The sequence below is a fragment of the Dipodomys spectabilis genome, unplaced genomic scaffold (assembly GCF_019054845.1).
Source record: "Dipodomys spectabilis isolate Male_0828 unplaced genomic scaffold, ASM1905484v1 ptg000623l, whole genome shotgun sequence".
NCBI classification, from domain to species: Eukaryota; Metazoa; Chordata; class Mammalia; order Rodentia; family Heteromyidae; genus Dipodomys; species Dipodomys spectabilis.
This window is the reverse complement of record NW_024871300.1, coordinates 437,487-461,556: the sequence shown is the minus strand read 5'-3', so window position 1 is coordinate 461,556 and position 24,070 is coordinate 437,487.

The following is a 24,070-nucleotide window of genomic DNA, read 5'->3' as shown; positions in this document are numbered from 1 at the left end:
GATAGCCCCAATTTTAACTAGCTACTTGGAGGCTGAATAAGCTTAGCTAGCTACTCTGGAGGCTTAGATATGAAGACCACTATTCAAAGCCAGTCCAATCATGAAAATACATGCGATTATCTCCAAAAAACCTGAAAGAGAACAATGGCTCAAGTGGTAAACCCCTATCTTTGGTCACAGAAACTTAAGGATGATGAATGAATGAATGAGTGAGCACTTGCACATGTGTGTGTGTGTATACACATGCATGTACACACACACACACACACACACACACACACACACACGTGAATGTTTCAATGCGAAGTTCTTTTTTTACCTTGCTGTACTCTATTTCCCTGAATTAGTTTACAAACTAACAAAATCAACTAAGCATCTATTTACATACAACTCATCATGTTTCTCTAAGTCAACTCTCTTTTTGGAAGCATGCTTTTATTTGACCCAAATATAAACTATTCAGGAGTTTGATTATTCTCCCTCAATTCTGTAGAATTAGGTGATTGTTTAGCTTCCTCCAAGCTATATAATTTTGTGAAATCCTGCATCAAGCAACGTATTTCTTTCACTAGAAGGGAAGCCTCTGTCAAACAATTAATAATAGGTTTTTCTTCTCTTTGCTTGCACCTGTAGTTTCATTTTCTTCATATATTTCATGATCTGTCTGTGTATGACAAAGACTGCTGTGAAAATAAAAAGACCCTTCGCAGCACTTATAATTTATATACCATCCATAGATATGAAGGTGTTTAAATATTACTGAAATTGCTTTGGAACAAATCATGTTCACCTTGACTATCATGAAAAAGAAGAATTGATTTCTCAGCACTTTAGGTAAGAACTTGATTGAAAGAAACAAAAGGAAAAGTGAGGAACAACTCAACACATACATTCAAATGGAACAAAACAACCCAAGAAAACAAATTAATTCAGTATTCAAGAACTGCAAAGACTTAAAAAAAAAACATCAGCTATGACAAGCTTATGAAAATCCTGACTACATGGGAGTCTACTGTTGTGAGAATAGAGGTTAAAGCCCAGACTGGACAGAAATATCTGTAAACAATGCCATGCACCTATTATTCTAAATTCCAGGAAAAATAGCATAACGTGATCTGAGCCCAAGGTCATACACAATTATATGAAAAATAATCAGGAGAAATTAGGGCTACAGACCATAAAGGTAGTGATGAATTCTTCCAAATGTTTACATTAAAATGCACTATTCACCGTAGCCAAGTTACGGAAACAGCCCAGATGCCCTTTGGCGGAGTGATGGTTGGAGAAAGTGTGGCACATACACAGAATTGGATTACACCCATCCATTTTGAAGACTTACATTATTTGCAATGAAATGGATAGATCTAAAAATATATTAAGTGAACTAAGTCAGAGCCAGACACACAAAGTATCCATGTTCTATCTCATATTTGGAAGCTAGAAATTTATACAAGTTTACACAAAAATATTAATCAAAGCATGCTATTTGCAGAGGAGTATTTCAAAGGTGTAATTTCTTATAAAATTGAATTTTACTCCAAGAAAATGAATACCAGGAAACTATCACTTGGAAGATGTGAATGAAAGTCAAAAGGAAGGAATAAAGAGAGTTATGGAGGAAGAGAGTGAAGGTATAATATTCAATGCAGATGTATGAAACTAGAAAAAATTAAAGTGGGGTGAGGTTTGGAAGGGTGTGGAAAAGTTATATAAAATCCATTATATTAAAAAAACTGATTTTATATTTCACACAGTGAATCTTACTGGAATTAATTGGTAATTTGACAAATTAATTGATATTTATTACAATAAATAGATTGGAATATAAATAATCAGGATTAGAATATATATTAGAATATAAAAAGTATCAATGCAATGTTTTTGGTATAAACTTGTGATACCTTCTAAGTGTTCTTGGTCTTCTGAATTCACATGGTAAAAAAAACAATGTTGTTTTCCTCTAATTTATAAGGGATTTTACTCTGCTGCTCTGATTATTGTTTTAACTCGCTGGTCCCAAACTGTTTTTCTCCATATTTCTGAAGCATTCCTACTGATTATACTCAAATTTTGCTGATATGGTGTCTAAAAGGCATTATTCTTCTACAGGTTCCACGGGTCCTAGGATCCCAGTTATCTGCATGATCAGATAACTAGGGCAAGAGATCTCACGTAGGCCCATGCAAGATGCCAACAGAAAGTAATTGAAAACCCATTTCAATTTCTCATTTCCTTTATTTCAGGGCCCCAATTCCTTGAAATGCAGGAATTAACAGTAAGTAATTGGGAAATGCAAGGCAACTGAAAATGCAAGATGAAATCACAAAATGTGAAAGTACAGTAATTCAAACTTTCAATTTTCAGATGACCACTCCATATGAGTGAACAAGACCACAAATGTCACAAGATTATTTGTAATATCCCTCTCCTAATGATAAATGAATGATTTCAGTCCAGCATCAACAGGCCAAAAAATAGTTCCTGGAATGATAGATCCATAATTGGTCTACCAATGCTAGGAATACTTGACATAGAAGTCAAATATAATTCAGAAAAATACATTAATTGAGAAGATCCTTAGTGCTTCAAAACACTGGTGCTTCAGGAAACCTTGGTTCTGTAGTGTAAAAATGTTGTCATTCTCAAACAAATGATAACCTACATTTAATCTCCTGAAAGTATATTCCTTTTCAAATAAACTTTTTAAAATCACATTTACCAAAATAACACTTTACAAGTAGATGATATTTAGTGACTTTTCTAGTTTTTCAAGTGTAGGGACAAGTTACAATAGAGTTGATTTATTTACCCAGCAATAATGCCAAACAGGTTCAACCATTCATTAAAGTGTAGAAATAGGACCCCCCCCCCCACCATTTGTGTTTTTCAGTAGGTGCCTTCGAAAATTCATTAAATAGATCAGCCTCCCATATTTCAAACCAAAACATTAGCTAATAAAGTAAATTTCATCACATAATAAGTACATTTATAAAAGTCATGAATAGTTGCCTTATCATATGGTTTTTATGTTTTCCCTATCTGTCTAACATAGTAAGAAATATGACTTTAAGTCTTGAATATGGATACTCATCACAGATTTGACAAACATAAAATCTGTCTTCTATTTCTATCATATTCCTCTTCAGTAGTAAATTTCAGTTTTCTTCTTTTTCCAAAACTTATAGGTAGTAGAAAATTTTATCCCATGTAAAATAAAATAATCACAAACCACTGTACAAAGCCATTTATAAATCTGATAGGAATACATTCTAAGCCATTTTTAAACTTTCTTGTTTACTACAGATTAATCTTCCAAATAGAGGAGAATAAAATCATGTCTAGATGCTTCATGTCTCCAGTCTTGCAAATTGTTACTTCAGATGAATGAATTATGGAAATATAAGCTGACATCAGTTTAAGTATATGCAGAATTGAAACTCCATGCAATGTATATAAACCTTTCAAAGGACTAACAGACACTTTAAAAGAATGACTATCAGGAAGTTGAAACAAGAGAGGAATAATAGTCAAGTCATAGAATGAATGAAAAATGGAACAAGGGGCAAGTACAGTTAGAATACTCATTGTACACATGTGAGAAAGGAAGTGGTAAATCGGAAATAAATCTTGTAGAACAGGTTGGTTGAAAATGATAGAAGGAGTGACTCTGATCCAGGAACATTGAACAATTAGATGGACATATTTAATCGTAACACACTAGAACAACTTTTTGAAATTCAGTGAAAAAAAACACAACAAAAAACAAAAACTCAATAAAAGCACAACGAAACAGCAATCTCTATAGAGTATTATTATGACCTCTCAAAATTTTAAATAGTTAATGAAGGACAATCTTGAGAAAAGCATACAAAGTTGTTTAAAGTGGGCAGTTTGGGGTAGAGGAGAAATTTTAACAAATTTAAATAGATTGTCTAAATCACCTACATTTGCTGCAAATATTTTCCTCTGCGAGTTCTCTTGGTCTGAACTGGATTCTCCAGTCCTGAGCCACACTTGATAGCGTGTGAAGATAGAATGGAAGAAACAAGATCAAGAACCCATTACTCCACTGGAGACGAAACAGTTCTCTATGTTTTCTCTCATTTCTATTGACTACTTTTATTCATAAGTTTAAGTCAAGTGATTTGAATTATATTTTTCCTCCTTTGTTCTGGCAAAGTAATTGTTCAAAATAATTCACTGAATATTATTTGACATTTTTTTTCTTATGCTGTTTACTTATCCAAGCGAGTCGATTAAACTTCTCCCTTGCATTTGGTTGCCACGGAATCCCAGCATCAATATTAATGAGGACAATCTCTAATGTAAAACTTTGTCTCCAAAATACCAGTCCAACAAGCTGTGATCACAAATATTTAGCTATATTTTTTTTTCATTTTTCTTTTACCTTGAAAGTCTTCTTTTGTCTAAAGTGCCCTCAAAAATAAGTATTCCACCAATTTTTGGTTCAATCACTTATAACCTCAAAGATACATTTTGCTAACAAGATGCTTAGAGGAAACCGAAGAATACTGCACTTTTATCTTCTCTCTTAAGACTCTCCTTAGATACAATATCAGGAATAGTGAAGTTATTTTTCCAAAATTATTTCAATAGATTATTTTTCTCTTGTCTTGCATTTGCTCAACAAGATGTATGGAGAAGAATAGAGTTAAATTGCCCATAACTTGGATGACAGTGTCTGTTACAAAAGTACAATGCTCCTATGTCCTATTTCTCTGTCCTCCTCTTAAGTCTTGCCTGATTTCCAACTTATCACAGATTCTTGGCTTCAAGTCTAGTGAAGGTGAAGGACTATAAGGCCTCCCCCATTGATACATTGTAGGGCTAGATCTCCGGCAGGAGGTAAGCATGAACGATGCACACAAGGAACACATGTTGGGAGAACAAGCTTAAGCATGTCTGTTTATTTCTGCACAAGGGTTGGGATTTTATAGCCCCAGCTTTCCCAACCTCCTGAGTCCTTCCCAGCCAATTACTTAGTGGGGAGTTGATGATGGGCACTGCTTGGGGACAGGCACTGTTTGGTCCTCGGGGGGCATGTAGGGAGCGTAGACAGTTCATGGATGGCAAGCTAGGCAGACATGCCTGTGGGTCATGTCACTATGAGCAGGAAGTGTGCTTCAACTGCTACTCTAGCTGACTCAACCAGATGTGACCGGTTCTACCCACAAATTTCCCCTTTTATTTTAAAAGGACCATCATTATGGTGATCCGTCGTTGGAGGCATTTTTGCCAGGAGTGCAAGCATTTAATAATTCCTAGGAGAGTAAGCCCTACAAGTGCAAGGCCTCCCCAGATGACCAGAGAGGATGGCAAAAACCATTGTTGTAACTTTTTAAGCACATCTTCTAAAAAGGAGGGACCGGGAATAAGCTGTATGGTAGTCTGGTTTAGGCAGGTAACATCATGCAGCAGGTTTTGGGTGAAGTTTAAGTACTTAAGGGACCAAGGGCCTTTGATGCAGTTACTAAGTTCAGTGACATTGGGTGCGGGAGTGGAAAGCTGACAGAAGTAGTCATAGCATTATATAGTCTTCCTTGTTGTAATCAAAGAAACGTAATCTGTTCTTGGAGCAAGTCTATTTGTTGTTGGAGCACAAGGAGGCCTCCCCTAAGATGATTGGCAAATTGCAAATGTTGTAATTCAATGGATGACAGTTGAGGGATGAGCTGGTTTATCTGTTGCACGATGGGCACGCTTTGGGACAGCAATATAGCTACAGTGGTAGCTGAAGTAACTGTAGCGATGATTGCAGACCTGATTGCAATGATCAATCCTACTGCTCTTTTAGTGTGCAGACGAATCAATTGAACCTGGGAAAACTGAGAGTCATTAGTAGCCAGAGCAACAAATGGGGGAACACGTACCAAACCTGCAATAGGATATGAGTCATTGGGTTGCCAGTGATTGCTGAGAGTGCAAGTAGTGGAGGAGTTGTCTCCTAGACAAAAAAAGAACAGTGCTCTAACCACTACCATTCCTGACACCCGGTCATATCCAGATTGGTTACAGCAACAAGTATTGGCCAATAGGAAAGGGATCAAATCTAGACAGGAATGTGATGAGCAAACAATTGGCATGGTGGGGGGGGGGGCGTCCTAGGTCTCCCAATCGTCCTCTTGAAGAGTCATAAAACTCATTTAGATTTTGAGGTTTGGCTTCTTTTTCAGATTGGTTGTATATATCTGGGTAGAGAGACAATGTGGGGTCCCCAAATACTTTGCCTTGCCAGGAATTGGCACAAAATCACTAATTCCTCAAGAGGAGTAGAAATAGTGCCAAAGCTATTAAACTCCCTCCGTGGGCACAACTGCATATGAAAAGGTATGTCAGTAGCCTGATTTCAATTTTTTCCAGTGGGACAAATGGGGTAGGGTCATGTGTAGTTCCACCATCCCATCCCATGCGTTACTGTTGCAAGGAGGATGATACAGCCATTAAATTGCTTTATCATCTCGTTTGAAAAACAAAAAGAGATGGCTCCCTTCTATCTAAAAGTAAGGTTTGTTTTTTGATGCCATAAGGCATCTGCTGATAAAGGAAGGCCAACCGTGCCATTGGAAAACAGCATTGGAGGGAAGATGGTGGTAACTTCACCTACCATCATTAAGATTTGGGGGCTGGGCACTAAGGTTATCTTACACTGCCCTGCAGCTGATGGAGAATTGGCTGTAAAAATGGCACACAATAGGGAGAATAGAGTACCATGCCCCGGGTCAGTGTCTGGGGCCATAGTCTAGGCTTGTTCTACCAACCCTTTAGGTCTCCCCAAGTGATGGCATGGGCTCGAGGTTTATGTCTCCTCCTCCTCACGCTGTTCAAGCATAGCTGACACATCTTGTTTGTATGTGGAGACGGTTGGTCACACAACTCCAGGTGGGATCCAAACAGGTATATCACTCCTGTCTGGAAAGATACAAGCAAATCCTCTCCCTTGTGCCATTAAGGGAGCAGGGCCCTCCCATTTTCTTGTGATGGGGTCCCTCCATCTAACCAAAGGGAACAGAGTAGGTGTTTTCATGAGTCCCCAATGCAGGGACACTGGCATCCCACATGTGGTGGGTGTGAACGTTAAAAAAGTTTTTTACTATAAGGCAATAATTTAATTGTGTTTGGGGATCTTTAAGCTGTAGTCCCTCCAGTTCCCCCTTTTCTTTTAAAAGAAGTGTCTTGATTTCTTTATGACTGCGTTCAACAATGTCTTGGCCTTGTGGGTTACATGGAATATCTGTCTGGTGGGTAATGTTCCAAAATGTACAAAATTCACGAAAATGTTTGGAGGTGTAAGCAGGGCCATTGTCTGTTTTAAAGGTCCAAGGAATGCCCATAATTGTAGTGGCATCTAGAAGTGACTTAATAGTGTGCCTTGTTGTTTCACCTGTTTAGGCTTAGTCTTTTATAAAGCCTGAGAATGTATCTATGCATACATGGATGTATTTTTGTTTACCGAATTGGGGGATATGGGTTATGTCCATTTGCCATGAGCTATTGGGTCTAAGGACTCGTGGAATTGTTCCCATGGGTTGAAGTGGTCCTAAGGGTAAAAGAGTTGCACAGGAGGAGCAGGATTGAATCATGTGCTTGCATTGCTGGTGTGTTAAATCAGGAAATAACTGCTTGATAGTAGCTGCTGATAAATGACAATGACCATGTAATGTTAGGGCCTGGTCCATGCACATATTGGTGAGTAGTATATTTGGTGTGACAGCGCAATCAATGGCTTCATTACCAGCAGCTAGGGGTTCAGGGAGGTTAGTCTGAGATCTAATGTGTTGAATGTACCAGGGTTGGACACAATTGTCTAATACATTTTGTAGTTTACACATTATTTGTGTTACATCATGAGCATCATCTTTTAATAAAGCTTCAGGAAGAATGGCAACAGTTTGTACAGTATATAAACTATCAGAAAAAATATTAAGAGGTTCTTTGGGAAAAGATGTAAGGGCGAGCAAAATTGCCAGTATTTCAGCAGCTTGACCAGACAGGGAAGGTTGTTGAAGCATATATTTTTTAGTATTGGCATTGTAAAATCCATAAACAGTTTGTTAGCATCGGTAAAAATTACAATGGCTTGATGGATAGGTTGCCTATTGGAACAAGTACAACATTTCCATGAAAGTGGGAGTTCTTGGGTAACTTTTAAAAGGGGGGGGTTGGGGCATATGATTATCAATGTTAAAATAGTAGTGGGTGACTTGTAAGGCTAATGCCTCTTCGGGTGTTAGGAAATCAAAGATTGTTTTTGTAATGGGCCATATAAGAAGGTCGGGGAATCCGCCATAAGTTTGAGGGCATCCTTCCGTGCCTTTGATGGCCAGGTTGCACAGCATGGTAATGGGTGTGCTAATTTTTGGAAATTGGGAAGTGGCAAGGTGTACCCATTGTAACACACCATGGGTTTGCATCAGTGCTGCCATTAGGCCATTATTATTTAATATAATTAGGATGATTCTTTGGGTGGTACCTAAAAACACCAAGGGTATTGACCATAATTGATCAGCGACTTGTGAAACTTGTTGAGCATCAGGTGAAAGTATACGAAGGGAAGTTGGGTCAGAGGGTCCCTGAAGCAATTGAAATAACAGTTGGATTTGTTGGGTGAGGTGACCCATAAAATCACATGCCCAGTTGATATGTCCACATAATTGTTGTAATTCAGTTAAAGTATATTCGGATTTAATGACGATATGAGGCCCATTTGGGGTAATTGTTTGATTTAGATGGTATCCAAGATAGGCATAAGGAGCTTTGAGTTGAATTTTTCGGGGTCAATATGAAGGCCCAGCACTGTATGGCTCTCCTTGAGTTGTGTTAAACAGGTTTGCATGGTTGTAGCATCTTTATGTGCAATTAAAATGTCATCCATGTATTGGACACAAAAGCATTTGGAAAGCAAAGGCCTAATAGCATGGGCAACATACATCTGACATATAGTAGGGCTATTTTTCATACCTTTAGGGAGAACTTTCCATAGATATTTATGAGTGCGTAATTGACAATTAAGTTCCCATACTGAGAATGGAAAATATTCTTTATTTTTGGGATGTAGGGGGGTGGAAAAAAGCAGTCCTTGATGTCAATAATGGCAATGTGCCAATAATTGGGTATTGCAGAATGGTGTGGAAGTCCGGGTTGAAGCATTCCTATCTTTTTCATATGACTATGGAACATAGATCATGGAGAAATCTCCACTTTCCTTGAGCACTTTTTTGGATAATAAAAATGGGGAATTGTGGGGACTGATGGTAGGTTCTATGTGTCCCTTTTTTAGTTGCTCCTCCACTAGAGCCTGGAGATGAGGGAGCTTTTCAGAGGAAATAGGCCACTACTCGACCCAAATGGGTTTGGTGGTGTCCCATTGGAGTGGAACTGGCTCTGGTCACGCAACAGTGACAATTAGAATTGGGGGTACTGTGGGTGATTAATGGCTTGATCGGTTATGATGTCTTCATAAAAAGCCTTATCCTCTGTTGTTATCAGAGTACCCATATTAGTGAGGACATCTCTTCCCCAAAGATTGCATGGAAGGCCAGGGTCAACAAGATGTTTAAAAAACCCGGTGGCTCCATCACAGTCTTCACATCTTACAGGCCATTGGACATGGAGGGAATCTGTTTTTCCACCGACACCTTGTATGCAGGGACCAGGAATTAGGTTCAATCCCAACCCTTCTACTTCATCTTTTCTAAGGACTGTACAGTCAGCTCCCGTATCAATGATGACCTTAAATTCTGTTCCATTGATTTTAAGTTTCATTCTAGCTTTTCCATTTTGGATAGGAATAGTCCATAACACTTGAGGTGGTGGCTGTTGCCTTTGTCCTATTGGGGTCGGGGCTGAGGACTGCCCCTTATTTAGTTGAAAGGCTGAGTCGTAGAGCAGCATTCAGAGGCCCAATGAAAACTGTTTTTGCATTTAGGACATACAGAAGGAGGTTGTTTTCTTTTGGATGAGCCCCAGAGTGATGGACAATCCTTTTTAAAATGACCAGTTTCTGCCACATCCCCAACAAGGTCGATTTCCCATTGTGCCATTAGGGGGCGCGCGAGCACTGGCAGTCATAGAGGCGAAAGGCAGCGAAGGGTACTCATAGCATGAGTTTATGTCCACAAATCTTTGGTGGCTAGGATGCAATCAGTGATCACCCCATTTCGTTCACGGGCAATGGCTTTTCTGCATTCCTGTGTTGCCCCTTCCCATATTAGGGTCTTGGTTAGCGCATCTCGGGCTCCAGCGTGGGATACTTTCCCGGCCACTGCTTCTTGAACACTGGCAACGAAGTCAGTGAAAGGATCATTGGGACATTGTATGAGTGATTTTAGTTGTTTGTCCCCTTCTTTACAAGGGACTGAGGAGACAGCTCGAAATGCACAGAGGCTTACTTGGTCAAAGTACTGCGGAGGTGCCACTGCTTGTGCGGCAGGAGACACATAAGCTCCCTCCCCTTTTAAGCAATCAGGGTCCCCCATGGTGGCATCCTGCTCTCAGGCAGCGATATTTCATGCACTTTGTTGTTCACATTCTTCTTAAAAAGCAGCCTTCCATCAAAGGAAGACCCTGAAGATAATGCTGTGCTCCTTAAGCTCTTCCAATCATGGGGGCAGTTAAGATCAATGCTAAGGGTTTCAAGCATCTGTTGAGCATTCGGGGAGTGTAACCCATCTTCCCTGACAGCGGCCCGGTATTTGTCAAGAACTTTTGGGTCATGGGGGTACCATTGGTTAGGTCGTGCAGAGATTCAGTGGACGATTACCGGGAACATGAACTGGGGTTCATTTATAGGCTTGGCTGTCGTTGCCACGGTAGTTGTGGGGCCCATGAACAACTTTTGTATTACATGGGGAACAAGGGGTTTTTGTTCTTGGGCAAAGTTGGATATCTCTGCCCAAGGATACAAAGTTTTCTGAGGGGAGTTCCCAGGCTGGCCTAAAGAGCCAAAAGAAGTGATTGGGCAGGCTTCCTGTGACTGATAGTGTGGGGGAGGCAGTTGTACAAGTGTAGCTGGCTGCCCCCCTGCATCACCTGATAGTGGTTGGTTATCTGTGTTCTTGCTGGAATTGTTTGCTGTGTCATAAGAAGATAGGAGTGCTTGAGCAGCTTTGGAATTTTCCTTTTGTTCTGTTTCTTCTTGCAGCGAGGTGTTAAATGCCTGCAGAGTTTCCCCTTCTTCTTTCCCTGAAAGACAGGCTTGAATAGCTACTATGATGGGGTAAAAGTTTAGGGGCAGCTCAGTGCCTTCACAGACTTCCTTCTTATGAGCTGCCTGAAGGACGTGGGTCCACCTGTCTGGATTCCAATTCCAGAATCAATCCAGAGACACAATTCACTCACTATTTCCCATATTAAACTAGTTTCCTTTTGTGATACTTTAATCTGCCTACTCCGGAGCAGGGCAACAAGTGCTCGTGATTGAGGCTCTCGTGGTGTGGGGGGAAGATTGCCCTTGGAGACACTAACCTTGCACTAGATCCTAAAACGCCCATTTGCCAAAAGCGATCGAGCCCCTCCTTGGGTGCCACTTGTAGGGTTAGATCTCCAGCAGGAGGTAAGCATGAATGACACACACAAGGAACACACATTGGGAGAACAAGCTTAATCAGGTCTTGTTTATTTCTGCACAAGGTGGGGATTTTATAGCCCCAGCTTTCCCAACCTCCTGAGTCCTTCCCAGCCAATTACTTAGTGGGGAGTTGATGATGGGCACTTGTGATGGGCACTGCTTGGTGACAGGCACTGATTGGTCCCCCGGGGGCATGTAGGGAGCATGGACAGCTCATGGCTGGCAAATTAGGCAGTGATGCCTGTGGGTCACGTCTCTATGAGCAGGAAATGTGCTTCAACTGCTACTCTAGCTGACTCAACCAGATCTGACCGGCTCTACCCACACTACATCTTCATGGTTTTCCTTTTAAAACTCTTTTATTTGGATGTGGAATTTATTTTCATGCCTTCATTCAATCTGTTCTGCATTGCAGTGAGCTAAATAGGCTCTGTAAAATCACTTTAGGTAGCAAAAATATTAAGACAATATGTCAAAAAGTTTGGCCTCCCTCCAATGCTGAAGCCAATATGCTTAGCTAGGGCTTCTAAGAACGTGTTTGTTGTCTTTTCATTTTGCTCAATTCTTTTCTGATCCCAAAACTTTTTGGCTTATGTAATAAGAGAATTCTTCACTATCTCATGATAATGAGGATATTATATTTTGTGAGCTACTAAGAAATGTGAAATCATTTGTTTCAAGTATCCAATCAGATTTTTTTCTGTGGTTCAGTGTGTCATGTACAAAGACATTTTGGAAAGTATTACAAACAAAAATGTAAACCCAGTACCTTCTTTCATTGTTGAGGGCACTTTCTCCCTAAATATTTGGACCCAAATTATATTTTTCAGAGAATTACTGTTTGGTAATTAAAGTCAATTCACAAATTTTGATGTCTTTTTTCTAAGAACTTTGAATTTAAATTCCACTACAACCTTGTTTCACACAGTAAGAGTAGATTTCCTGGGTAAAGACAATTCTCAAGGGAACCTACAGGATATATAGCAAGGTTTCTGAGGTTTGTTTGTTTAGTGTGAAAATGAGCCATATTCACCCACATTGCTCCCTCTCAGCTAAGTCTCCATGGATTACTTTGCATGAACGCCTATTTTCCCAGACAATTTAAAATTTTCATAATAGGCTAAGTTGTGAAAAATTTTGAACAAATTAAAATTTACCTGTTATAATTTTAAAACACTTTTGAATTTCGTTTATTAGAACCGCGAATTCACCAATCCTAACTCCACCTTTACCATCAAAAACAGTTAACATGTTGTTTTCATGATATAGTGCCCATGAAACTATTATTTTCAAGTGGCTTTGTTATGCCTATATATAACCATATAAGCTGATTCTGAGCAAAATGAACTCCAAGATATGAAACCGAGAGTATTATTTGCGGTTGTTGTTTTTAATGTACTATGTGATTTCTATTTTCTTTTGGGTTATTCCTCTATGCTTTATTCCCAGCTGTATTTGATTTTGGTAGCCTGTGTATTGTGCATATATTTAACTTAATTAGAGAAGGGAAGAGAAACAACAAAATGGTGAGACAAAGGACAAAGGCAAACCAATGCAATAGTAATACTCACAAGACAATATGTTGGAAATGTACATTACACCTTGTGAGGGGTATTGGGGCGAAGGAACACTGAAGAAAATGAGGGAGGCGGTAACAAGTTTGAAAAGTTATGTATTCACTACCTTAAAATTGCTGTAACACCAATGTACATCACTTAGACAATAAAATTAAATTTAAAAAATAAGCTGCATGAAATAAAATTTCACTGTATTGGTAGAGTAAATATTATTCTTTATGTAGTAACTTTTTAAAAATCAATACTGTTTGGCATGTAATTTGAATTAATTACCACATTTTAATCAGAGGACCATTAACTTGAATGCTATCTGACTGGACAATATTTTCACAATATACTTACCAATATTTTGAAAAAAAAGAATAAATATAGTACTAAAAGCGAAAACAGTTTAATTCTATGGAAACCTATAACTTTTAAAATTAAATAAGTTGTTAAGAAAACAGAATATATGTGTTCTTCAACATTCCAATGACTAGTAACTACTCATTTTCAAATTCGGAAGATTCCATACCTGAGAGATTCAAAACAGTACCGGCTTGCATGTTCTGTAATTCTGCAATAGATGCATTTTCCAACATGGTGTTACAGATTGAGAGTCAACAGAAAAATAACCACATTCTGGACGAGGATATAACTATGTAGCATCGGTAATAATTCTTCAAGAGTAAGCAATTGTTTATCACAGTAAGCTATGATTTTTATAACCACCAATCCTAATATTTATTATATAGAGTCATCCTAGCCCAACAGTTTAGAACTTTTAGGGTACACCTCAAACTTCCCTTAATTCATTCACATCATGGAAAGCTTATCTTTATTGTGAAAAAAATACAACTCTGCTAGTGTGATGCCATACATGTTCTGGAAAGAACACCACAATAAACTGGGTTGCATCATTTTTACCCCACGGGTATTCTTGAGATCGGAACACTTGCAAATATTGTTTATATTTATAGTTTTTTTAACGATCATATAAATTCTGGATGCTAAGAAAAATGAGGCTCAAATTGAAGATAAATTTTAGAATAATCCTTTTAAGAATTAGAATGAATGTTTTATTTATTTATTTATTTATTTTTGGGTCTGGTCCTGGGGCCTGGACTGTGGGCGTGGGCACTGTCCCTCAGCTCTTCAGCTCAAGGCTAGTGCTCCACCACTTGAGCCACAGCGCCACTTCCGGCTTTTTTCTATTTTGATTATGCGGTGCTGAGGAATCGAAACCGGGGCCTCAGGCATGCAAGGCAAGCGCTCTACCACTGAGCCACCTTCCCAGCTAGAATGGATGTTAACTAGAGTAGTGCTATTAATATTAGAATCACCTTGCAATTAGGCTTCTGTTTATTCTCAATGTTCCAGTTAAGATTAAGTTTATGGTTAGAAAATAACTAAGATTTTGGAAAAGAATTGAAACCTATGTTTGGAAGGCTTATTTGAATCAAGTTAGGATGAGTGAAAATTAGTGTACTTGTGTGAATGTTAGTATTGATATATATTTTGGATTAAGATCAGGGTCAGTATTTTGTTCTAATTATAATTAGTGTTATAAATAAGAAAGTTTTTTTTATAAAATTAAGATTTCACTAAGAAATGAAGCAAAAATGTCAGATTGAATAGTCACTATAGCATTATCATTATATTTTTTTCTCAGTGATCATTCTTGTAATTATTAATGAGAATTTTCCAGCCAGGTATTTGTTGAGAGTTAGCTTTAAGTAATGGACTAAATGGTAAGTAAATCTGAAACTGTTTTAGGATATAGTGATTTAGGAAACGGTAGGATCAATGGAAACTACAGTATTTTTCCTGATAAGAGAATTTGAGGACAATTAATATTATGGTACATATTAGGGAACAAGATCACTTCAGAGGTAGAGTTAGGAAATTTGTTGGAATTAGGGCAAATTGAAACTCATTTCCAGAGTGCAAATTGGAGTATTCATTAGAATGACAAAAATTAGAGTATTTTTTAAAATTAATTTTGGACTCTCATTAGGTGGAAAGTTAGGTTTCAGTTCCAGCTGTGCTTAGTTTTAGCATTAGGAAAATGGAAAATTTAGGGTCAAACTGGAAGTATATCTTCGAATAACAAGTCAAGTTAGAATTAGGATGACTATGAAATAGGAAACTGCTAATAATATTAGGATTAGGGTATGATTAGTGTGAGGGTTAGCCTAAAACTTCCAGTTAGAGTTCAGGTTATGGCATGATATGGAGTAAAATGTCACGATATGGAGTAAATCCACAAACTGTTTTAAGAAAGATGAGTTGAAACAAAGATAGGATGAATAAAATCTAATGTATTTGTGTGGCATTTTGAATCCAAAAGCAGTTGCTTCTAAGGTTAGGGTTACTTTTCTAATTTCTGAACTACTGAATTAAAGGCACAATTATTTCATTCTTACAAACCAAAACAGTCAGGATTTTGGGAACAAACAGTTTTCTACATGAAAATGTGTCTTGCAACCAGGATTAAATAATAATGAACAGGGTGTCACTTATTAAAATTAGGTAAGTTGATGCTACAGCTTTCAAAAATATCCAAAGATATAGGATAGTTACTCAGAAATGTTACCGGGAAAACAGATATTCTACTTGCTCTAACTGGGAAGTGTGTGTGTGTGTGTGTGTGTGTGTGTGTGTGTGTGTGTGTGTGTGTGTGTGTGTGTGTGTGTGTGTGTGAAGTCACCACAGGTCTTCAACTCAGGCCTGGGTTATGTCATCAGCTTATTCTGTGCAAGGATGACACTAAACCACGTAACCACCACAGGTTTTCTTCTGTCTTTTTAGTACTTAATTTGAGATACATATCTCATGGATTTTCCTGTCTGGACTTAATCTTCTGATCCCCAGCAATCCTTGGATTAGTGTTACTGTGGCTGCTACTGAAAGCATAATCAAAACCTAGTAGCTACAATGTAAGAAGTAGTACATATTTATTTGTATAGCTATATTTATTTGTATTACTGTGCATGAAGAAATTCTGGAGATTTCTGGTTAATTCATAGGGCCACATGCAAAAATATAGGACAAGAGGGAAGTAACTCTTTTTAAATTATAATAGGTTATCATTGATGAAAAATTTTAGTAGATGTCTTTCCTTTTTATTTCTTTTTTGCCAGTTATTCAGTGCTGCAGCAAGCCTGTGCCCTGGAGCAATTTTCAAATCACAGCGTGAACCTCCATTTCTGTAGTCCCTGTAGGTATGATTGCCTCCTCAGGTCACCCGTTGCGAAGTGGGGCCCCTTCCCTTCTGGTGCACGTGCAGTGAGTGGAAGTGTTTGCATGCTCTCCAGCATTGCCGGATGAGCCCCGCCCACCCTGCCCATGTAACTTCCTGTTCTCTGTTGCTCAATTTCACCCAGGAGCTGGCAGCCATGGGGCTGCAGTTGAGACCACTGCTGCCCTATCCTCCTCCAGCTGTGCTGGTACTAGTCTGCGGTGGTCCTGAGCATGTCGGCCATCCCAGGACACTATGTTCTGGGGTCACTCCCTGCCCCCATGAGTGTAGAGTGGGGGGACACCATGCTTGTACAGTGCATGATCCATGGGAGAAGGAAGGCTGCACATGCAGTCTGCACCTTTGGGGCCAGGCAGCCCAGCCTTGGTTCACCTCATCAGTCTGTAAGGCGGTCTGGGAACTGGAGCCATGTGCTGGCCGCTCTGCCAGCCAGCTTGAGACAGCTGCAGCAGGTCAGCAAACTGGAGCCCCTTCAGCATCTCTGTGGACCTCCATTTTATGGTCCCTGTGGACTCAGAATATAGGGCCATCGCTGCATATGCCCATCAGTGCCAGATGAGCCTGTACTTGCAGTGCACCAGCTACAGCACCTGGGGCCTGAAGCCCCCTTGGCTTTGTTGTGTAGCTTCCTCCATTGTCTTTCTGGTCCACATGGGCCCAGCTCTCAGTGCCATTCCGGGGATGCTCCGTTTGGAGGCAATGAGCTCACCCCCTAACCTCATTGGGCTCCAAAGCAGGGCAGCAATGGGTCTGGCCTTGTCAGTGTAGGCTGCACAGATGGAAGGCAGGAGTTAAGGTCTGCCTTGCCTTCCCTCCTGGCTTTGGAATCTGAATCTGGGTTGCTTGGTTTGGTCACTCATGGAGCTTCGTTGGCTACAGCCCACAGCAACAAGTGCTGTCCATGCAGCAACAACAAAGAGGTATTCTGAATCTCCTCAAAGTCACCACACGGACCTCTGATGGGTCTACATGGGCTGGTGTGATTTTCATCCCAGGACTCCCATTAGGAAGTGCCACTCCCCTTCGTAGTACTGCAAGAAAGAGGTGCCACATATAATTTCTACTTTCTAACATTTTCTTTCACTGAGATAAAAAGAAGTGGGAGATATAAATAAGTTTTAAAAGCATAGAACCCATGGTTTCCCTTGTTTGCAAGGACTAGCACATGTCTAGGACAAGCAAAGAAGATCAAAGGTTATTGTAATATGACCATATAAGAAGATGTTAAGCGAAATGTACCCAAAGTCAGAGACACAAGTGTTTTATTTTTTCTTGCTTTTGTTTTTAATATACTTATAATGCACTATGTGATTCTTTTGTAGGTTTATCCCCCCATGGTATAATCCCTGTTTTCACTGTATTTGATTCCAGTGCTCTGCACCTTATATACATATGTTGTAATTTGGGGAGTGGAAGGGATATAGCAGAATGCTGAAATGGGGATGCAGGTTGACTCATTGTGACGATGAGATGTACTGGACAATGAGCCGAAAATGAATTTACAATGTTGGGCAGGGGTCAAGGAGGGAGGAGTTGAAGAGTTGGGGAGGGAAAGGGTAGTAGGGGAAAAACAAAGGAGGAGGTAACAATGCTCTATAGGAAATGTACTCATTACCCTACTCATGTAACTGTAAAATATTTGTATAGTATTTTTACAATAAAAATATTTTTTAAAAATCTCTCCCTGGGGTAGATTTCCAGTGTTGCCCTCAGCATTGCATTTTTTGCCTTTTCTGGCTGTGGTTAGTTCCACCTTCCCAGTGGATCAGTAGTCTTCAAGGCATCTTGGTCCTGAAGTGGGACATGGATTATCCAGTGGTGGTTGGAACCAGGCCAAGGACAGGACAAAACCACTTCCAGGCCATGGCTTCTTCATTCCCCATGCAACCAGGATTGCAAGCAGAATTTCACTGAATTTGTCTCCAGAAAACAACCACTGAACCAAAAGGCAAGTTCACCAAACACCTCCCCTCCTCCTCCATTCCCTCCTTTCTTCCTCCTTGGGAAAGTACAAAATAATTTTGCAGGTTTTGGCAAACACACAAATTGCCCACCACCTCCCCTGGTAAACTAAGTTTAAAGTCACTAAGTCATGTAAATGGATGATACCTCACTCATTATTCTGGACAACATCTTCAGATTGTTTGATGCTTTAATTTGTTGCTGTTGGTGGTGGTGGTAGGAGGGCCTGAGTTCTGGGACTGGGCAATGACCCTTATGAGCCCTTCAGCTCAAGGCTAGAGCTCTACCACGTGAGCCACAGAGCCATTTCCAGTTTTTTTCTGCTTATGTGGTGCTGAGGAATTGAACTCAGGACCTCATGCATGCAAGAGAAGCACTCTACTACTGAATCTCCTTCCCAGCTCTAATGCTTTAATTCTTTAAATTTTATTGTCTTTGTGTCAGTCATGAGGTTTAATCTCAGGACCTGGGTGTAAATATATCCTTGAGTTTTTTAGCTCAAGAGGAGCCCTCTACCACTTGAGCCACAGTGTCACTTCCTGTTTCCAGATAAGCGTCTTTCAGACTTTCCTGTCAGGGTTTGCCTTGAGCCGTGAAATTTTAAATTATATTTCTTTAACGTGTTTATTGAAATATTACAGTATATCTGAAATTTAAATTTTTCTGTAAACCATTGTCTTCAAGTAATCCAATAGCATTAACTATTACATTTAGAATCTATTCTTTAGCACATCCATTTATTTATTTTATTGTGAAAATACCATAGAGGGGTAACAATAACATGGGCAAGATAATGAGTACATTTCTCATCAAGCATTGTTGTATCCTCCTTTTTTTCCCCTTCCCATCTGTTCTCATCTCCCCCGGCTCTCCAGATACCCCCCTGCCCGCCCCACACTCTCACCAGCCAAAGTTGAAAGTTCCTTTTCTACATAATGACTTGTACATCTCATCGCTGCAATACATCCACCAGTATCCCTGTTTAAATGATTTGTTTTTTCCCATCCCCTCCACAAATTATACCAACATCAAATACAGTGAAAGCAGGGGTTATACCGTGGGGGAGGGACATTCAAAGCAACAAAGAAATCATCTTATAAATATGTTAGGAACAATTGCAATAAAGAAAAAAATCATTTGAATCCTTACCTTGGGGTTCATTTCACCTAACATCAACTTGTCTGACCTTTTTTGCTTGTCTCAGACACACAGTGATTATTGCAAATAAGGGAAACCATGGGACCTATGTTTATTTGGGACTGGATTACATCCCTTAATATAATGTTTTTCCATTTCCTAACAAATGGGGCAATGTTATTTTTTCTGATGGAGGCATTGAATTCTATTGTGTATATACACCACATTTACTTGATCCATTCATCTACTGAGGGGAATCTGGGTTGGTTCTATATCTTAGCTATGGTAAATAATGCTGCAATAAACAGAGTTGTGCTGGTAGATTTAGTATGGTATTGTTTGTGACCATTTGGGTAAATGTCCAAAAGTGGAATTGCTGGGTTATAGGGGAACTTTTTGTGGAGTCTTCTGAGGAACCTCCATACTTCTTTCCAAAGTGGTTGAATAACTTTACATGCCCACCAACAATGCAGTAAAGTTCCCTTCTGTCCACATCCCCTCCATCATCTGTTGTTATTAGAGTTCTTGAAAAGCAAATCACAACAGAAGACTAAACCAACACTTGCAAATCAACCAAGAACATAGAGATTTACCTATTAAGATCATAGATCCCCCAAAAAGAAAACCTCCAAATGGACAGAACAAATCAGAAAAATACAAGAAAAGTGATGTCAAAGTAGTATAATTCACACAGTAAATAACCAGGCATTAGAACAGACAATCAAGGATCTAGAAGATAGTTACCAAAATACATTACATATATGGCTGAAAAATGTGATTAATGGAACGATAGAAAACCTCTACAAGGAAATTTGTGAACAAGATGAGACCAACCAATCATTAGAAAAATAATTCACGGAGACTACAAACAGAAAGATAAATAAATTCTGAAAATACAAAGCAGTCCAAGAATAAAATGGATGCCTAGTTAAAAGATATGAGAGAAGACAGAGCTAAGAAAACAACCCTTGCAACTCCCCCACCCAAAGATAAAAATGTACAGAAAGTCAATGCAAGACCTAAAACAAAGCATTAATAGGATAGAACCCCTAAAAATGACCAATTAGAAGACAGGGAAATCAAAAACAAAGTAGAATATCTCCACAGTAAATAGATGACATAGAAGATAATCTCAGGGTCAAAGACAGAATAGGCCTAATAGGAAAGAGGAGATAATCATTTAGAAAAACTCCAAGAAATAAGAAATGATCTTTCCAGAACTTCAAAACTCAGTTAGAAGATCAAATTTCAGGGAAATAAGTATCAAGAAGGAGAAGAGCAAAAAAATAAATGGATGGGAAGCATATTACAAAATTGTAGCAGAAAACATGCCAAACATCCAGCAAGATAGGCTCATTCAGAGAAGAGAAGGCTATAGAAACCAAAGAGAATTCTAGAACTGAACAATCCACCACCACATCATAATCCATTAGAGGATCATTAATGATCAAGGAAAGGATTCTTAAAGCTGCCATAGAAAAAAGATTCATTATTTATATAGGATAGACAGTCAGAATAAATACAGATTTCTTAGCTGATATGGTAAAAAGAGAGCCTGGCATTATATATGACAAACATTAAAGGTAAACAACTACCAACCGTGAGTATGGTCCCAAGCCAAACTCTCCTTTACATTTAAAGGATATATAAACATATTTCATGAAAAAGAAAACTTGAAACAACGTTTGTCCACCAAAATATCAGGATAGAACTTAATCAAATATATCCTACATAGAGAATGTCAAGAAGAAGAGGAACTGGTTATATAAAATGCTCCCTACTAGAGAACAAGGTAAATATATTAAGAGTAGATGAGGCACAGCTCCTAACAACAGATGTATAACATAGCAGGATTTATCAGATATTTCTCAGTCTTAACTCTCAATATCAATGGACTTAAATTTCCAAATAGAAGACATAGATTAGATAGTAGTATCAAAAAACAAGACGCATCCATGTAGTATCTAAAAGAGACACATTTTATTGACAGAAACAAACACATACTCAAACTAAAAAGCTGGAAGGAAAATTTTCAATCAAATGGAGACCATAAACAGGCCACAGCAGAATTACTAACATAAGATGAAATAGAATTAAAATTAAAATTAGTAGGAAGAGACATTTATATATTGATAAAAGCAACTCTCCATTAGGAGGATATAACAAGTCTAAATATTAATGCCCTGAATACTGCAGCATCCCACTTCATCAACCAAATACTATTTAGCCTAAAAAGACATCTCAACACATCATTCCCTTCCATGGATTGGTTATGCAGGAAAATCTCAACCAAGAAACTGCAGACCTAAATAACTACATTGGCCATCTATCCCTTACAGACATCTACATGATATACATTCAATGTCAGACTATACATTCTTTGCAGCAGCTCATGGAAGATTCTTCAAAATAGAACATATCCTATGTCACATAGAAATTCTGTCCAAATTGAAAGAAAAATTAAATGAATTCCCATTTCTTGTCAGACCATAACAGAACAAACTTAGTATTAAACAGCTAAAGCCAAAAAAAAAAACCTCAAACCCATGAAGACTGAACAAAAAGTTACTGAATGACCAGTGCAACACTGAAGGGATTAGAATGGAAATCTGAAAGTTTCTAGAATTTAACAAAAAGGAACACACAAAATATCAGCTACTCTGATATTTGCAGTACTTACACGAAAATTTATAGCTCTGTGTGCCTACAGCAAGTAATTGGGGAAATCTCAAATGAATATTTTAATTATGTAGCTCAAGCTCCTTGAAAACAGGAAGAAGCCCTAACCCAAGGCAATAGACAGAAACAAATAAAAAGTTTAAATCAGAAATAACTAAATAAAGACAAAATAAAACATAGAAAGAATCACTAAATCAGAGTTGGTTTTTTAAATAAATTAACAGACTTGACAGATCCTTACTAAATCTGACTAAGATGAGAACTTACGTAGATAAATAGATAAAAAGCACACAGATTGGGAGAAGATCTTTAGTTGCTCTGCAACGCGCAATGGCCTCATATCTCAAATATATTTAGAGCCCAAAAAGTTAATGTCACCCAAAAAACATATCCTCCAAGAAATACCAACCCTCTTAATAAGTGGGCTACAGATGTAAAAAGAGACCTCTCTGAAGAAGAAATATGCATCGCCTAAAGACACATAAAGAAATACTCAACATTTCTGGCCATAAAAGCAATGCAAATCAAAGCAACATTTAGATTCCACCCTCACCCCAGTTAAAATGACCATTATGAAGAAAACTAATAATAAGAGATGCTGGGCTGGTGGGGATGTGGCCAAAAAGGAACATTACTACACTACTGGTAGAAATGTAAACTTGTTCAAATACTCTGTAATGAAGTATAGAGGTTCCTCAATAGAGCTCTTATATGACCCAGCAATGATGGATCAAGAAAATGTCGAATATATTCACAAAACTCTATGCTTCCGTCAGAATGAATGACATTGCCCCGTTAGTAAGGAAATGGAATCACTTGGAAAACATAATAAGTCAAACAAGCGAGACCCAAAGAATCAGAGTCTACAGGTTTTCACTCATTTGGAAAAAATAGAATATGTCTAGGATATTCACAATAGCTCAATAGCAATATGCATATCACCATATAAAATGATGCTTATTGAAATGTGCTCCAAGACATGGATACAAGATGATTGTATAGTGAACAATTTTTAGTTATTTCTATTTAGTTTTTACCCTTTGGTTTATTCCCTGTAGTCACTGTTATTTTTTTATTTCTGTACCCTTTGTCTTATAGACAAATTAATCTGATTTGGGGAAGGGAAGGGAAATCACAGAAATGGTGGGACAAAGATTAACCAAAGCAGCAGTGATATACAGACGATATGTTAGAAATGAACTTCACAACTTTGGGGGAGTAGGATGTCAGGGTTGGGGGAAGGAGAACAAAATGAGGAAGGGGTAATGCTGTTAAAAAATGTACTCATGGGGGTGGGAAGGTAGCTCAGTGGTAGAGCACTTGCCTTGCATGCCTGTGGCCCTGGGTTCGATTCCTCAGCACCACATTGGCAAAAAGAAAAAAACCAGAAGTGGCGCTGTGGCTCAAGTGGTAGAGCACTAGCCTTGAGCTGAAGAGCTGAGGGACAGCACCCAGGCCCAGAGTTCAGGCCCCATGACCGGACCCCCTCCCCACACAAAAAATTTACTCATTACTTATGTAACTGTAACCCACCCTTCAGTATATCACCTTCATGATATAAAATCCCCGCCCCCAAAAAATAAGAGAACTCACCCAAATAGAGAAAATTACAGACAAAAATGAGACATCACAACATAAATAAGAAAAAATTAAGAAGTTTACAAGAGAGTACTTTGAAAACCGTATGCCAATCACCTGGAGAATCCTGGAGAAATTCATGCTTTCCTATACTTGATCTGAACCAAGAGGTAACACATAAGAAGTAATGAAAATGAAATATCAATAAACCACTTTCCATTCCAGAAAAATCTAGGACTCAATGAATTTACCATGAAATTAAGGCCTGCAAAGAACTTACAGTAGTTAGAACTAACTCTTCAATGGAAT